At 46.0% G+C, this 13450-nt stretch overlaps 2 protein-coding genes across 2 annotated transcripts in view; one reads left to right on the top strand and one right to left on the bottom strand.

The window, feature by feature from the left end:
- MSH5 (mutS homolog 5) overlaps positions 1-12694 on the bottom strand; it is a 113508-nt gene extending 100814 nt beyond the window's left edge. Inside the window, exon 1 of the mRNA XM_056540526.1 lies at positions 12613-12694. The gene's annotated coding sequence lies outside the window, so the exon portion shown is untranslated. The remainder of the gene's footprint in view (positions 1-12612) is intronic.
- Positions 12695-12776: 82 nt separating this feature from the next.
- The window catches only part of CLIC1 (chloride intracellular channel 1), a 62623-nt gene continuing 61949 nt past the window's right edge, over positions 12777-13450 (top strand). The window contains exon 1 of the mRNA XM_056540541.1: positions 12777-12914. The gene's annotated coding sequence lies outside the window, so the exon portion shown is untranslated. The remainder of the gene's footprint in view (positions 12915-13450) is intronic.

A 13450-nucleotide genomic window follows, 5' to 3' on the forward strand; every position in this document is an offset into this window, starting at 1 on the left:
CCTGGTGCGTTAAGTACAAGCGAACCAGGATGTACATTAACGTCCATTGTACTTAAGCGGTTAAGCCATGTTCACAAAACGGAATTTCCCAACAGAAAGTAGCAGAAAAATTCCAATCGGAAATTTCATTGCAGCAGAGTTTCATTGTTTTCAATTGGATCCTGCTGCCCCTTGCACACAACGGAATTTCCGCAGTGGAAACATCTGAAGAAATTCCGATTCCGGTCTCTGCCGAAAGAATTAGCATGTTGGTCTTGGACACACCAGAAAGGTTTCAGCTTGTTGCCTTGACCTGCCTGGGTGATGTTCCCCGACCAGAGTCCACAGCATAACTCACTAACATGTACTTAAGATCCCTCCTCTGTCCCTGGTAACTGGGGTGGAGACAGGACAGCCTTTAGTCTTAAAGGGGTAGTCCAGTAGTGAAAAACTTATCCCCTATTCTAAGGATAGGGGATAGGTTTCAGATTGTGGGGGGTCCGACTGCTGGGGCCCCCCGCAATCTCTCTGTACGGGGCCCCGGCTCGCTGGCCTGATAGCGGGTGTCGACCACCACACAAAGCGGCGGCTGACACGCCCCCTCAATACAGCGCTATGGCAGAGCCGGAGATTGCTGAAGGCAGCGCTCAGAGTTGTATTGAAGGGGCGTGTCAGCTGCCGCTTCATGTGGTGGTCAACACGCCCCCTCCCGCGGGCTGTCGGGGCCCCGTACAGGAAATCGCGGGGGGCCCCAGCGGTCGGACCCCCCGCAATCTGAAACTTAGCCCCTATCCTTAGGATAGGGGATAAGTTTTTCACCACTGGATATCTCCTTTAAATTGGCTGAAGAGAAGACATGTGACACGTTATCAGCTTTGCAATGTGAAGATAAGGATTTTGGGTACAGACAGTTAATTCCTTGCACCTTTATAGGCTCAGTACATACAGAAGACATATACATATATAGTGGGAATCAAAAGTTTGGGCACCCCAGGTAAAAATTTGTATTAATGTGCATAAAGAATCCAAGGAAAGATGGAAAAATCTCCAAAAGGCTTCAAATTACAGATTAGACATTCTTATAATATGTCAACAAAAGTTAGATTTTATCATCATTTATCATCATTTACACTTTCAAAAGTTTGGGCACCCTGCAGAATTTATAGCATGCACTGCCCCCTTTGCAAAGCTGAGACCTGCCAGTGTCATGGATTGTTCTCAATCATCATCTTGGAAGACCAGGTGATGTCAATCTCAAAGGTTTTATATGTCCAGACTCATCTGACCTTGCCCCAACAATCAGCACCATGGGTTCTTCTAAGCAGTTGTCTAGAAATCTGAAACTGAAAATAGTTGACGCTCACAAAGCTGGAGAACGCTATAAGAAGATAGCAAAACATTTTCAGATGCCAATATCCTCTGTTCGGAATGTAATTAAGAAATGGCAGTCATCAGGAACAGTGGAAGTTAAAGGAAGATCTTGAAGACCAAGAAAAATATCAGACAGAACAGCTCGCAGGATTGTGAGAAAAACAATTCAAAACCCACGTTTGACTGCACAATCCCTCCAGAAAGATCTGACAGACACTGGAGTTGTGGTACACTATTCCACTATAAAGAGATACTTGTACAAATATGGTCTTCATGGAAGAGTCATCAGAAGAAAACCTCTTCTACGTCCTCACCACAAAAATCAGAGTTTGAACTTTGCAAATGAACATATAGACAAGCCTGATGAATTTTGGAAACAAGTTCTGTGGACCGATGAGGTTAAAATTTAACTTTTTGGCCGGAATGAGCAAAGGTACGTTTGGAGAAGAAGGGGAACAGAATTTCATGAAAAGAACCTCTGTCCAACTGTTAAGCATGGGGGTGGATCAATCATGCTTTGGGGTTGTATTGCAGCCGTAGCACAGGGAACATCTCACAGGTAGAAGGAAAAATGGATTCAATAAATTTTTTTGCAAATTTTGGATGTTAACTTGATGCCATCTGTGAAAAAGCTGAAGTTAAAGAGAGGATGGCTTCTACAAATGGATAATGATCCTAAACACACCTCGAAATCCACGGGGGAATAACATCGAGAGGCATAAACTGAAGGTTTTGCAGTGGCCTTCACAGTCTTCTGACCTCAACATAATTGAAAATCTATGGATAGACCTTAAAAGAGCAGTGTGTGACAGCTCAGAAATCTCAAAGAACTGGAAGACTTTTGTGAGGAAGAATGGGCAAAGATACCTCAAACAAGAATTTAAAGACTCTTGGCTGGCTACAAAAAGCGTTTACAAGCTGTGATACTTGCCAAAGGGGGCAGTACAAGATATTAACTCTGCAGGGTGCGCAAACTTTTGCAGACGCCATTTTTTTGTTTTCTGTTATTTTTAAAGTGTAAATGATGGAAATAAAATCTAACTTTTGTTGCCATATTATAAGAATGTCTAATCTGTAATTTGATGCCTTTTGGAGATTTTTCCATCTTTCCTTGGCTTCTTTATGCACATTAATACAAATGTTTACCTGGGGTGCCCAAACTTTTGATCCCCACTGTATAGGAACATAGCCAAACATTAAAAGAAATAGACCTGAGACTGACCGTCACGCCCCCTCCCATAGACTTGCATTGAGGGGACTTGGCGTGACGTCACACGGGGGCGGAGTCATGACGTCACCGACTTCCATTCCCGTGGTCGCGACCCAGACCCTCCAGCGATTCCGGACAATAAACAGGTGGGTGCGCATGCTATACTGCGGGGGTCACCAGCGTCGGGACCCCCGCGATCAGACATCTTATCCCCTATCCTTTTGGATAGGGGATAAGATGTCTAGGGGTGGAGTACCCCTTTAAGTACCAAAAATGCACTGATGACAAAGACAGAACAATTAAGTGAGAGGACAAGGTCCAGCGATGACTGATTCTAGGGTGGTGACTGTGATTTATCCGTACACAAAATACAAGATTAAAGACCAGCTACACCCTTATAATATTGATAAATTAACTTCAATATTTATTTCATTTCAACACAATTTACAGAGATTGTCATCACTACCATTTGTCCCATCAGTCGGGCAACGTTCACACTACAGAATCTCTGCCCAGGGGAAGATCCTGCCAGCAGCGAAGGGTTTCGATATCTATCGGCGCTAGGACTGCGTGGACCTGCGCCGATCACCACTGACGATAATGTAGTCTGTGCAGAAATTCAGCCTAAACAATAAACATGTTCTATGTTTCCACCGCAGAAATTCCACAGTGAAATGGGTCAACGGAAAACTGCGTGAACATACCCGTCCATAGTCGGAGGAAATATCTTTTGGCATTAATCACGTATGGCCGGTGTGAACAATCTACCTGGAATATTTCAGCATTTTTATATCCTCACATCCCAGCGTTTCCGAGCGGATTGCACAGATTCGGTGGAGGCTGAAATCCCAATTTCCGCAGCCGACGGTTTTTGCCACAGAAATTCTGCGTACATAGTGCAACATAATCCCACTGAAAACTGCAATGAAATTTCCCATCGCTGCAGCGGAATTTCTGAGCAGGGTTTTTTTTTCACCAGATTCTGCTCGGAAATTCTGCCACGTGAACGAGGCCTTAGGGTGCGTTCACACACTCTTTGTTTTTGCGGGTTTTCCGCAGCGTATTTGAAAGGGGCGGGCTCTTCTCGGCTGTCCATAGCAGATTGTCCGCGGCGGAATTTACGCTCCGGAAAATCCGCCGTAGTCCCTACTGACTTCAATGGGGCTTGCGGCGGATTTTCCGCAGCATAAATTCCGCTGCGGACAATCTGCTACGGACAGCCGAGAAGAGCCCGCCCCTTTCAAATACGCTGCGGAAAACCCGCAAAAACAAAGAGCGTGTGAACTGAATACCCCCACTACCGGCAATGCATTCTGCTCTGTTTCGGATTAAAGAATAAACATGTTCAGCTTTCCGCCAACGAAATTCCATAGCATGCACAGTGCAGCGGAACCCCATTGACAGCAATAGGACAAACCAGCACAAGAGAAGGCAATGACCTCTCATAGACTTCAGACTTTGCTGTGTCAGTGTAACCTACTGAACATTGATTTCCCCGCAGTTGTACATCCCTGTGTGCGAAGATGGGGACGTTATGTATGACAGCTCTGCATTTCATTGGGAATTACATTTAAGAAACTTGTTGGGTCGAACTGGACTTGGTCTTCTTTAAATATAGACTGATGTAATCCAAACAAACAGGTGTACGGAACTTTTACAATCTTAGTGGCTGCAATTCTTAAAATAACCTTAAATGGGCGCTGTCATTAAAACACATTTTTGCTATCCCACTCCTTATGGTAAATAAAAAATCTTTCTTAAGTACTTTGTATAAAAAATGAAGTTTTCTATGTTTTATTTGTGTTTAAAAAAAGCTGCCACTAGGTGTCTCCCTACTTGCCCAGAGCATATTTCCCTCCATCTCTTGCACTGACTTTGGACTCCTGCTGGCCTGACAGAAGTCCAAAATCAGGAAATGCAGTCTGAGGTGCTGGGGGGGGGGGGGGTGCAGACTTAGCGAATCATAGCTCATCTCACACTGAACTGCTCTGGGCTGTGTGTAGCAGAGTGAGGGAGGAAGTTCTCCCCTGTTCATATGTTGTCACACCTGCTGGGGAACGCCCCTTCCCAGTCTGTGAATCTGAATGAGACTGAGCAGAAAATACAGAGCAATATCAAGGTAGAAAACTAAAAAATAATAAAAATAAAGGCAGGGGGTGGTTTATCATGATGGGGGCCGTGAACTGGGAGCATTATAAAATGTAACAAGATCATAAGAGGAACTCTTGAAAGAGGACCTGTGGTTACCCTGGCTGATTATATACCTGTTAACAGCATGATGACCCCCCCTCCTCCTTTGCTGAATAATAGGGCTTTGTGAACCAATAAGGGGGGGACTACAAAGCCCTATAGGGCCGAGTTCACATTAATGTTGAGCTCCACTAGCAATGTCTGTTCAAATTACGGCAGTTGAGCGAAGAAAAAAAATCCAGCATGTCCCAATATCTTCTCCGCTCAACAACAGACGGAAACCTGACTGACCCCATTCAAAGTCCTTGGGACCCTTCGGGGCCTGGCGTTGTCCATTGTGCTCCAACCTTTCCGGGTCTGTTCAGTGCAAAAATAAAAAATACAAAAGACCAAAACGGACCCTGAAGCCCAACAGCAGTGTGCATGTAGCCTAATCAGCAAAGGGGCCTGATCATCATGCTGTAAACAGATCTGCGATTACCCCCCCCCCCCCCCCCCATAGCTATCTAATGGTTCTTGTCACCACTAGAGATGAGCGAATTTACAGTAAATTCGATTCGTCACGAACTTCTCGGCTCGGCAGTTGATGACTTTTCCTGCATAAATTAGTTCAGCTTTCAGGTGCTCCCGTGGGCTGGAAAAGGTGGATACAGTCCTAAGAGACTCTTTCCTAGGACTGTATCCACCTTTTCCAGCCCACCGGAGCACCTGAAGGCTGAACTAATTTATGCAGGATAAGTCATCAACTGCCGAGCCGAGAAGTTCGTGACGAATCGAATTTACTGTAAATTCGCTCATCTCTAGTCACCACAATCCAAGGTGCAGTGATTGCCGGTGCCAAGCGCCAGGTAAAGAATACCTCAAATTCCAGCTTAAAGGGGTACTCCGCCCCTAGACATCTTATCCCCTATCCAAAGGATAGGGGATAAGATGTCAGATCACCGGGGTCCCGCTGCTGGGGACCCCGGGGATCGCTGCTGCAGCACCCCGCTATCATTACTGTGCAGAGCGAGATCGCTCTGCACGTAATGACTGGCAATACAGGGGCCGGAGCATCGTAACGTCACGGCTCCGCCCCTCGTGACGTCACGGCCGCCCCCGTCAATACAAGTCTATGGGAAGGGGGCGTGGCGGTCGTCACACCCCCTGCCATAGACTTGCATTAAGGGGACGGGCCGTGATGTCATGAGGGGCGGAGCCGTGACGTCACGCTGCTCTGGCCCCTGTATCGCCCGTCATTACGCACAGAGCGAACTCGCTCTGCACAGTAATGATGGTGGGGTGCCGCAGCGGCAATCCCCGGGGTCCCCAGCAGTGGAACCGCGGCGATCTAACATCTTATCCCCTATCCTTTGGATAGGGGATAAAATGCCAGCGGCGGAGTACCCCTTTAAGGTAACCACTTAAAGAAGAAGTATCATGTAAGAAAACATATCCCGCCACGCCCCCTCTATATAGTTCTATGGGAGAGCCGAAGATTGCTGAATGCCTCTCCCATAGAGCTATATGGAGGGGATGTGGCAGTCCCCGCTTTGGGTGGGGGGTCGTGAAACGAATTCATGAATGAATCAGCCCAGCGCTGCGCTGTCCTCGTCCTGTTTGTTGCGGACGCCGGCGCTGACACTCTATACCAGTGGTCTCCAACCTACGGACCTCCAGATGTTGCAAAACTACAACTCCCAGCATGCCCGGACAGCCGTTGGCTGTCCGGGCAAGCTGGGAGTTGTAGTTTTGCAACTTCTGGAGGTCTGCAGGTTGGAGACCACTGCTCTATATTGTGCGGTATCCCTATGCCCGGGCTGCAAAAAATAAACAAAATAAACTTTAACTCACCTCCCGTTAGTCCGGTACCGGCCTCGCTTGTTTCCTGGGGACGGGAACGTCCGACAGCCGTCAGCCTATCACCGGCCGCAGCGATGTTCCGCCTCGGCCGGTGACAGGCTGAGCCCACTGTCATGTAAGAAGCCGTCTTCTTACATGACGGTGGGCTCAGCCTATCACCGGCCGAGGCGGAACATCGCTGCAGCCTGTGATAGGCTGACGGCTGTCCGACATTCCCGTCTCCAGCGTAAGGCCGACGTAGGTGCGTTAAAGTTTATTTTGTTTACCTTTTGCAGCCCGGGCATAGGGATACAGCGTACAGTAGAGTGCCAGCGCCGGCAACAAACAGGACGAGGAGGGCAGTGCATGCGGGTGATATGTGAGTATTTACCCCGATGGGGATGTGGGCTGATAATTAATATGGCAAAAGTTTAAAAAATACCGTGATACACACATTTGGTCATACCGCCCAGCCCTAATTGGAAGTAGAGGATGCAGGAAGAAACCACAGTTGCATTAATGGGTACTCTGGGACTTGAAATCTTTTCAGACTGTGACATGACTTGACTGTATTAGACCTGACTTAACCCCTTAAGGACTCAGCCCATTTTGGCCTTAAGGACTCAAACAATTTAATTTTTACGTTTTCATTTTTTCCTCCTCGCCTTCTAAAAATCATAACTCTTTTATATTTTCATCCACAGACTAGTATGAGGGCTTGTTTTTTGCGCGACCAGTTGTTCTTTGTAATGACATCACTCATTATATCATAAAATGTATGGCGCAACCAAAAAACACTATTTTTGTGGGGAAATTAAAACGAAAAACGCAATTTTGCTAATTTTGGAAGGTTTCGTTTTCACGCCGTACAATTTCTGGTAAAAATTACGTGTGTTCTTTATTCTGAGGGTCAATACGATTAAAATGATACCCATTATTATATACTTTTATATTATTGTTGCGCTTAAAAAAAATCACAAACTTTTTAACCAAATTAGTACGTTTATAATCCCTTTATTTTGATGACCTATAACTTTTTTATTTTTCCGTATAAGCGGCGGTATGGGGGCTCATTTTTTGCGCCATGATCTGTACTTTTTTTTGATACCACATTTGCATATAAAAAACTTTTAATACATTTTTTATAATTTTTTTTTTAATAAAATGTATTAAAAAAGTAGGAATTTTGGACTTTTTTAATTTTTTTTCGTTCACGCCGTTCACCGTACGGGATCATTAACATTTTATTTTAATAGTTCGGACATTTACGCACGCGGCGATACCAAATATGTCTATAAAAAATGTTTTTTACGCTTTTTGGGGGTAAAATAGGAAAAAACGGACGTTTTACTTTTTTATTGGGGGAGGGGATTTTCCACTTTTTTTTTACTTTTACTTTTACATTTTTTTTACAATTTTTTTTACACTTGAATAGTCCCCATAGGGGACTATTCATAGCAATACCATGATTGCTAATACTGATCTGTTCTATGTATAGGACATAGAACAGATCAGTATTATCGGTCATCTTCTGCTCTGGTCTGCTCGATCACAGACCAGAGCAGGAGACGCCGGGAGCCGCACGGAGGAAGGTGAGGGGACCTCCGTGCGGCGTTATGAATGATCGGATCCCCGCAGCAGCGCTGCGGGCGATCCGATCGTTCATTTTAATCGCGAACTGCCGCAGATGCCGGGATCTGTATTGATCCCGGCACCTGAGGGGTTAATGGCGGACGCCCGCGAGATCGCGGGCGTCGGCCATTGCCGGCGGGTCCCTGGCTGCGATCAGCAGCCGGGATCAGCCGCGCATGACACGGGCATCGCTCCGATGCCCGCGGTTATGCTCAGGACGTAAATGTACGTCCTGGTGCGTTAAGTACCACCTCACCAGGACGTACATTTACGTCCTGCGTCCTTAAGGGGTTAAAGGGGTACTCCGGTGAAAAACTTTTTTTTTTTTTTTTTTTTTAAAGCAACTGGTGCCAGAAAGTTAAACAGATTTGTAAATTACTTCTATTAAAAAATCTTAATCCTTCCTGTACTTATTAGCTGCTGAATACTACAGAGGAAATTCTTTTCCGTTTGAAACACAGAGCTCTCTGCTGACATCACGAGCACAGTGCTCTCTGCTGACATCTCTGTCCATTTTAGGAACTGTCCAGAGTAAAAGGAAATCCCCATAGCAAACATATGCTGCTCTGGACAGTTCCTAAAATGGACAGAGATGTCAGCAGAGAGCACTGTGCTCGTGATGTCAGCAGACAGCTCTGTGTTTCAAATGGAATAGAATTTCCACTGTAGTATTCAGCAGCTAATAAGTACAGGAAGGATTAAGATTTTTTTTTAATAGAAGTAATTTACAAATCTGTTTAACTTTCTGGCACCAGTTGATTTAAAAAAAATAAATAAATAAAAAAGTTTTTCACCGGAGTACCCCTTTAAGACAAACTGGCCATTACTAGACTTGAACGTGGCTAGACTGGACTGACTTAGACTTGAGTAAATTAGACTGGACTTGAGCTGACTATCACTGCCTTGCGCTTCACAGTATGGAATTCAAAGTGGGCGCCTACTGCCAGGGTGGACTTTAGGTTTGCTATGGGGCCTGTGAGACTTTTCTGTTCTCCTCAAAGCTTAGACTTTGACTAGACTGACAACGAGGTCAGCAGGATTCTAGTAAAGAGTGTAGTCGCTCAGGAATAGGAACTGTAGCAACTGGGACTTTTAGGCCTGTCTCCATGTGGTGATAGACAGGTCACAGAGCAGAGGTCTTGCCTCGACCTCTACCAACTCTAAACTCACTAACTAAACTCCTCCCCCTCTGGTCAGACCTGGGTGGAGAAGGGCCAAAGGCCGTGATTTGCCAAAGCTGCACATGTGGTTTCCCATGCATCCTCCTACAGAGATAAAGTTAACCTTTTACATGACAGCAACATACAATGACATTAAACAAATGAACATACAATAAAGATAAATCACAAAATACACTACATGTTGACTTGGAGCTGTGGGCCGGATCAGACACCATAAAGTGCCATCCACCCAGGGGTCAAGTCCTGGAAAAAAAAGTGTGGGAACTCACCCAAGTTTTCAACTATTACCCCCCCCCCACCCCCCCACCCCCCCCCCTCAGTTTGCGCAAAAAACAAACAAAAATGTCCAAGCTAAAACTTGACATCCAGCACGGTTCCAGGATTCTTACAGGCCGCAGGCATACAGCTGCCTACAGTTTATAAGAGTTTAGTAACAGGACAAGACACAGTCACAGATTTTAACTGTATACACATATTTTTTTTTTATAACAGTTTAACCCCTTAACGACAATGGATGTAAATGTACGTCAAGGTGCTGTGGTACTTAACGCACCATGACGTACATTTACACTCTGCCATGACTGCGAGCACCGGACTGCTGCTTGCGTCATGCACAGCAGGTTCCGGCTTCTATCAGCAGCCAGGGAGCCATCCGATCGCGCGGATGTCCGTCATTAACCCCTTAGATGCAGTGATCAATACAGATCACGGCATCTGCGGCAGTGCGGTACTTAAAGTGGATGATCGGATCGCCCGCAGCGCTGCCGCAGGGATCAAGTCATCCAGCATGGCGGCCGGAGGTCCCTTCACCTGCCTTCGTATGTTTCCAGGGATCTTCTGCTCTGGTCTGAGATCAAACAGACCAGAGCAGAAGATCGCAGATAACATTGATTAGTGCTGTGTCCTATGGGGACTATTAAAGTGTAAAAAAAAAAATGTTAAAAATAACTAAAGAAAGAAAAAGAAAAATCCCCTCCCGCCAATAAAAATGTAAATCATCCGTTTTTCCAAAATTATCAATAAACATATTTGGTATCTCCACGTGCGTAAAAGTGGTATTGTTAATTATCCTGTAAGGTGAACGGTGTAAACGTAAAAAATGTCGCCCAAAATGTATGCCTTTTTGTCACATTTTGTTCCCCAAAAAAATGTATATACGGAAAAATTAGAAAGTTATAGGTGGTCAAAATAGGGCAATTTCAAGCATATTAATTTTGTTAAAATAGTTTGACATTTTTTTACGCGGTACAATTATAGAAAAGTATATAACATGGGTATCATTTTAATCGTATTGACCCAAAGAATAAAGAAAACATGTCATTTTTACCATAAAGTCTACAGCGTGAAAACAGAACCTTCCAAAATTTGCTAAATTGCGATTTTCTATTCAATTTTGCCACATAAATAATATTTGTTTGGTTGCGCCGTACATTTTATGGTAAAATGAGTGATGTCATTACAAAGTACAATTGGTGACGCAAAAAACAAGCCCTCATATGGGTCTGTGGATGGAAATATAAAAGAGTTACGATTTTTAGAAGGCGAGGAGGAAAAAACGAAAATGCTCAAATTAAATGGGTCTTACTACTGGGGTGACACACTGTAACAAACCTCCTCCTCATGTAATCTTCTTACTACTGGGGTGACACACTGTAACAAACCTCCTCCTCATGTAATCTCCTTACTACTGGGGTGACACAATGCAACAAACCTCCTCCTCATGTAATCTCCTTACTACTGGGGTGACACACAATGTAACAAACCTCCTCCTCATTTAATCTCCTTACTACTGGGGTGACACACTGTAACAAACCTCCTTCTCATGTAATCTCCTTACTACTGGGGTGACACAATGCAACAAACCTCCTCCTCATGTAATCTCCTTACTACTGGGGTGACACACAATGTAACAAACCTCCTCCTCATGTAATCTCCTTACTACTGGGGTGACACACTGTAACAACCCTCCTCCTCATGTAATCACCTTACTACTGGGGTGACACACTGTAACAAACCTCCTCCTCATGTAATCTCCTTACTACTGGGGTGACACACTGTAACAAACCCCCTCCTCAAGTAATCTCCTTACTACTGGGGTGACACACTGTAACAAACCTCCTCCTCATGTAATCTCCTTCCTACTGGGGTGACACACTGTAACAAACCTCCTCCTCATGTAATCTCCTTACTACTGGGGTGACACACTGTAACAAACCTCCTCCTCATGTAATCTCCTTACTACTGGGGTGACACACTGTAACAAACCTCCTCCTCATGTAATCTCCTTACTACTGGGTGGCACACTGTAACAAACCTCCTCCTCATGTAATCTCCTTACTACTGGGGTGACACACTATAACAAACCTCCTCCTCATGTAATCTCCTTACTACTGGGGTGACACACTGTAACAAACCTCCTCCTCATGTAATCTCCTTACTACTGGGGTGACACACTGTAACAAACCTCCTCCTCATGTAATCTCCTTACTACTGGGGTGACACACTGTAACAAACCTCCTCCTCATGTAATCTCCTTACTACTGGGGTGACACACTGTAACAAACCTCCTCCTCATGTAATCTCCTTACTACTGGGTGGCACACTGTAACAAACCTCCTTCTCATGTAATCTCCTTACTACTGGGGTGACACACTGTAACAAACCTCCTCCTCATGTAATCTCCTTACTACTGGGGTGACACACTGTAACAAACCTCCTCCTCATGTAACCACCTTACTACTGAGGTGAAACACTGTAACAAACCTCCTCCCCATGTAATCTCCTTACTACTGAGGTGACACACTGTAACAAACCTCCTCCCCATGTAATCTCCTTACTACTGAGGTGACACACTGTAACAAACCTCCTCCTCATGTAATCTCCTTACTACTGGGTGGCACACTGTAACAAACCTCCTCCTCATGTAATCTCCTTACTACTGGGGTGACACACTGTAACAAACCTCCTCCTCATGTAATCTCCTTACTACTGGGGTGACACACTGTAACAAACCTCCTCCTCATGTAATCTCCTTTCTACTGGGGTGACACACTGTAACAAACCTCCTCCTCATGTAACCACCTTACTACTGGGGTGACACACTGTAACAAACCTCCTCCTCATGTAATCTCCTTACTACTGGGGTGACACACTGTAACAAACCTCCTCCTCATGTAACCACCTTACTACTGGGGTGACACACTGTAACAAATCTCCTTCCATAATTACCTTACTGGGGTGACATGTGACCTCTCCTCCAGCTCAGCCCCGCCTCCTCCACAGCATCACACAGGTCCTTCAGCCAAGATCTCTCTTCTCCTCCACAGCCAAGCTCCGCCCCCCAACATGTGACGGTGACATCATCACAGGTCCTACACCTCCAGTATCTATGAGTCCGGGCCGGGGGAGGAGACGGAGGGAGGGGGAGAATATTTATGGGTCGGTCCTGCAGGACTAGTGTAACAGGGACGGCGCTCCTCCTCCTCACTATCCACTGTAACTAATCACAGGCCCACCAGGATTGGTAACAGGTAGTTTCAGATGTAAACCAGCCTTACTTCTGCAAGATAGATTTCTGTATGGGACCTGTCCAATAATAGGAATAGGTCCCACTGACTGTATGGACACTGGGGGGTTAACATGTACCGAACAAGGTTGGGGCCCTCCCACAGGTCGGGGTGGGAACTGGGTGTATAGTTACGCCCATAAGGGATATAGGAGACTCTCCTGCTTCCTCCCCTCCTCTTACCTCACCAGCAACGAGAGACGTAGGTGCTCGCTATGGCTGACGAGGCTGTGTGGTTGGCGATACGGGAGCGGTTGCTGGCTGATCCTGGGCTTCTCTCACGGCTCCTTCCCGATATGGCCTCCGCTGGGGTTCCCGCCTCGGCCCGGTCTTTGTCATCGGCGACGGTTTCGGTGCCTGCAGCGAGCCGCCGGACGGGTAGGCAATCCCGCCCCCCTTCTAGGTTGAGTCCCAGCCCGCCGCGGGTTAATACCGGCGGGCGGCGGGGACGTGCTGTGGCGCAGGCTTTGGCCTCTGCATCGGGGCCTGGGCCTGCTGCTG

The sequence above is a fragment of the Hyla sarda genome, chromosome 9, assembly GCF_029499605.1.
Source record: "Hyla sarda isolate aHylSar1 chromosome 9, aHylSar1.hap1, whole genome shotgun sequence".
Classification (NCBI taxonomy): domain Eukaryota; kingdom Metazoa; phylum Chordata; class Amphibia; order Anura; family Hylidae; genus Hyla; species Hyla sarda.